The sequence below is a fragment of the Capsicum annuum genome, chromosome 1 (genome assembly GCF_002878395.1).
Source record: "Capsicum annuum cultivar UCD-10X-F1 chromosome 1, UCD10Xv1.1, whole genome shotgun sequence".
Taxonomy (NCBI): Eukaryota; Viridiplantae; Streptophyta; class Magnoliopsida; order Solanales; family Solanaceae; genus Capsicum; species Capsicum annuum.
The window spans coordinates 200,082,271-200,087,328 of record NC_061111.1 but is presented as its reverse complement, the minus strand read 5'-3'; the positions used below and the strand labels follow the sequence as shown (position 1 = coordinate 200,087,328).

Sequence of the window (5,058 nt, the reverse complement as noted above, 5' to 3'; positions counted from 1 at the left end):
TTTTTTGGTGGTTCTTGAGCTTCTTTATTTTTTATTAGGATGTCTATCTTTTTATGTAGTTCGGGTAATTCCGGTTCTTGCTGAACGGGTATTTGAGCTTTTGTACCCTTAATTAAAATATCTATCTTTTTATGTAAGTCTAATAATAACTTTATTATAGTATTGTTTTGTTTTAATAAAATTTTATCAGTTATACTTGAAGGTATATGCTTAGATAATCCTTCTGGTTCGCTATGATAGTTTTTTGATTTTTCTAATGTCTTACTATAATTTATATCTTCTTCACTCATGAAAGTGATATTTCTTCTAATCTTTTTGTTATTACTTGCAAATCTTTGATTTCTGTTGTTATACTTTCTACTTGTTCTATTAGTTTAGATATTAATTGAGTAGTTTTTACTTCTAATTCTTTAGGTTTTTCTATTATAGTTTTTATTAGCTTTTCAATTTCTAATTTTGTAGGTATTTTTTCTAAGTTAAATTTGTGATTTAAATACTAAATTTTTCTGTCTATTTCTATTTCTTGTGACTTTAAATAATCTAGATTTTGTTCTATCTTATCTAGTGTCTTTTTATGTTTATTTTGAGTAGCTTTTATTTCTTCTAAAATTCTTATTATACTATTATCCTTTTCCTGAATTTTTCGGTTGAATTTATTATAAAGTCTATCATTGTATTATATTGTTTATCTTTTGAATGTAAAATATGTTCACTCTGGTTGAAATTACACCTTATAGTGGAGTTATCTTTTAACACTCTATATTTCTTTTCAGGTTGGAATCTAAGATCTAAATATTCGAGGCGTTTTAAAGAAGCTATTTTGTTATACTAAGTGATTCAAATTAAGGTACTTTTTACTTAGCTTTGTTTGATATTTCAATCTACTATTAGTATAGGTTATGTTTAATTTTACTTCTTGTATATTTTCTATCAGCCTAGATTGTTCATTAATTAATGTTTTTTTTATAATATTTAGAGGTTATAGTAATTATTTTGTCTGTTTCTTTTATAAAATCTATATCTATAATCTATAATATATTAAAAGTATGAAGACCCTTAGAAAAGTGATTTAAACTTTTTGTCCTACATTAAAAGATCCCGCTTTAGACAAAATTGTCTATTCATTCTTTTCTTAATTTATTATTTAATTAATTTCATAATATTTGACTCAGAAAATATATATGGTCAGATTAAATATGGTAAGACTTTGATTAAATTAGGAGTGTGCTAAAATATATATATGGTAAAAATTCTAAAAAATATGTAAAAAATGTATTTTTAGATTTTGGGTTTTCAATTTTCATTAGGAGTGTGCTAAAATATATAAATGGTAAAAAATTTAAAAATGTGTAAAAAAATTGATTTTTTCAGATTTTAGATCTTCAATTTTTAGATACTAACGACGACTTTCATAGTTCTTGATGCCTTTGTACCTGTTCACCGTTTGGTTGCTTGATTTCTAGCAATAAAATATTTTTGATTTGAAACTTTAAATAAAAACTGACCATATATACATATTCTACAACCTACCCTCCCGCAAAAATCTCATAACTATTACTCCTAAAACTTTTCAAAACATCAAGTATTAGTAATTAAAGTTACACATTTGCTTCTGTTTTTTCATAATTATATTATTGTCTGAGTGTCTCTATTTTAGAAGACCCACCCCCCACCCCCACCCCCTTTATTATTATTATTTTTTAATATTCTGATTCTATCTTTAGAAAAAACAAAAATTATGTAAAATTAATAGTAATAATATATGAGGCTTGAAGTTTAATACATCATAATTCACGTTAACGTTAGAGTATCACATTTATGATAGCTTTATTTAAATGAGAAAATAAAATTATAAAAAAGTTAAAATATAAATTTACATTCCATATGTAGTGAGAATTAATTAATTAGTTAAAGTTTATTTGGTAGAAAGAAAATTTCATGATTTGGTGATCCAATTGAACTAAGAAAAGGTAAATATAAGAGTATGAAAGAAGAAGAAAAAACAAAGGATAAAACCCTTATTCCAATTGTCACACCCCTTTTTTACTTCGAAAAAAAGATTAATACTTTAAGTTTTAAAGACTTTTATTATCAAAGTGACCAAAGATGAAAGTTGTTTTGAAAAGGATTATTTATATTTAAATTCAGTCCCCACTTGACATAAATTTGGTGTGCCAAGTCACCTTTGAAACCCTTTTCAAAACAATTTTTACTCTTTTAAACTGATTCGCAAACATAGATTCCGGCTAACGAATTCTGTTGACCAAGGGAAAGGTGATAGGCACCCCTCGATCCCATGGTTCGACCACGTTTTCTTGGTGGAGCATATCGAATAATTCGAAATTAGGATGTATAAACCAACAAACAACAACCACGAAACAAACAAACAAACCAAACCAAAACAAGTCCAAAACAATAATGTCTAGTCCCATTATTACAACCCGAAATAAAAGGTACTGAAAAAGTAAACCTGCACTAATCCTAAACTACACTCCAATGCTTTACCTGATACATCGGGCCTTCATCACAAACCTCCTTTGCGTACATGATACGTCGGGGCATTCTCCGGTGAATAAGTACAAATAGTCTCGAGGCATTCCCAGCTAAATGAATACATTTTTTAGTGCGAGAAAATCAAACCATTCAACAAAATTTCAAACATCCAACAATAATTTCAAACATTCAACAAAACTACAAATTCTAAACTTTACAAATTCTAAACTTTACCTACCCAACTTATGTTTGCATACCCGAACCTAAATTTTGCCTATTAAGCTTGCGGCCTAAAATATGCTCCTATCGAGTTCATAAACTTGATATTTATTTTGAATTAAATAAAACAACGATAAACCAAAATTGACCTAAATTACCCTTTTTATCAATTTTCAATTCCCCCAATTTCATTCTCAAAATAATTCCCTATTTCTTCGACTATCAATTCAATCTCTCACATCCAAATTCAACATCAACCAACACACAACAAAGATTCAAACATGCTAAATACAAGAATCATTCATAATCACATAAAAGTTAAAGAGAGATAAGATAGAATTGAACCTCAATGCCATTTTTATTTTAATTCGTCGAAGTATTTGATTAGAGTTCCAACCAAAATGCCTCGTTCTGACCTCAGAACCTCGAATCTGCCAACTCGAATTGAGAAATTGCAACCCAAAACAAGAAAGACGAACCAACAAACAACAACGCCCAAATCTTAAGCTGAATATGAATCAACGACATTGTTTTGGATCGATTTTCAATTAGCGATGTCATTTTCCAATGAATTTCACCGAAAATAGTACGGTCGGCGATGCTGGGTTTTTCGATGAATAAATCGACAGGTTTTCGGCAATAAACTTATCGAAAACCAGTCAAAATAACTCTGTTCTTCCACCCTCTCCCTCAATTTCACTGTTTTTCTTTTGTTTTCTCGGTTTTCTCTTTCGATCTCTATCTCTTAGGCCAACTCACTCAATCTCTCTCTTCTCACTCAATCTCCCTACATTTCTCACACTGCTTTCTCATAATTGTGTGTGTGCATGAAGTATTTTCTGTGTATGAATTATGGATCTGTGTATTGGGAGATGATGGTGATGTGTAACAGTGAGTGTGTTTTCGGTGAGGGTGAGTGAATAAGATGGAGTGTTGTAAATGGTGAAAATAGAAGGAAAAGGAAAATAGTCAGTATATGTGTGAATGATGAAAATGGGTCTTAAATGGAATGGAAGGTGAGTGTGTGCTCTGGATGTATGATTAGCATGTGTGATGTGTGTTTTCTGAAGAAGGAGAAAATGAAATGGAGAGAATCTTATGTTTTGTGTGTGTAAATTGGTTAGGGTTGTGAATATTCCAGTGGGTGTAGTGTGTTCTCTGTGTGTGGAGAAGAAGCCATTTTTTAGTGGTCTTTTCTGTGTGGGTATATTGTGTTCATCACTGAAGAAGATTTTGGTCTTCGTATTGTGTAGAAGAGTGATGGTGTATATATATATATATATATATATCAGTGGGAGAGGCTTCCTTTCTGTGTATTGTTCTATGTGGGTAAATTGTTGAAAAAACTGTGTATCTATGAATGAAATTCTCTGTGGGTCCCGTTGACAGTGTGTGTGTTGTTAGCAGAAAAGAAAAAATGTGAGTGGAATTGGTGGAGTCCTCTGTACAACTTATGTGTGTGTATATATCAAAAAGATAAAAAGAAAAGAAAGAAAATGGAGAGCATCATGATGGCTTCTCTGTTAGTGGAGAAAAAAAGATAGATTTGTTGGTGGAGTCTGTGTGTAAAGTGTATTTGTTGAGTGGAAAAATAGTGTGGAGAGAAATGATGTTGTTGCTGTGTGAGCCCCGTGAATGAGTGTGTTTGGAAGGTGGGGAACGCCTAGGGTATTGGGGTAGGCAAGTAAATAAGTGGAAATTAATTTTTAGGACGGATAAAATTACGTGTCTATATTATGCCCTCTTTGAATGTAAACACAAGGCATTTTTATACAAAGAAGTAAACAACGAGACAAAATTTTGTCCCGATCATTATTCAAAATGAGGGAATAGAAGGAAAGACAGAAACAACTAAGTCTCTACGCTGGACAAAACTACCCATCCCAAATTATGTAGAGATTAAGTCACAGGTATCTCAAAGGGTTGGAAGGAGAGAAACTATACCGAGTTGGAGAGTCGAGTCGAGGCCTTGTCGAGATTCTAATCTGCGGCTCTATTATTACATCAAAATGAAAATCACAAGTTAAAACATAAATAAAATTACAAAAATGTTGATCTATGCTGCTTTCCTTGGATTCCTGACGTAAGTTTCATCACCCTATTCTTCAGGCAGGCTCCTGACTTGCAATTTCTTCAACTTGTTGCTTGACTGTCGATTTCTTCACCCTGTTCTCCAGGTGGGCTCCTGGCTTGCTTTTTTCAGTTTGTTGACTTTCAATTTCTTCAACTTGTTGCTTGACTTTTAATGTTTTCACCTTATTTCTTGACTTTCAATTTTATCACCCCTATTCTTCGGGCGGGCACCCCGACTTGCAATTTCCTCACTTTTGTTCTCTGGGTGGGCAT

The 5,058-nt window shown here is 31.5% G+C and overlaps 1 long non-coding RNA gene across 1 annotated transcript; it reads right to left on the bottom strand.

The window, feature by feature from the left end:
- Positions 1 to 2,333: 2,333 nt before the first annotated feature.
- Positions 2,334 to 4,331, bottom strand: LOC124888800. Its single transcript, XR_007047624.1, has 2 exons — positions 3,058 to 4,331; positions 2,334 to 2,603 (listed from the first exon to the last, which is right to left on the bottom strand). It is a non-coding gene; the product is annotated as an uncharacterized LOC124888800 (long non-coding RNA).
- Positions 4,332 to 5,058: the final 727 nt, after the last annotated feature.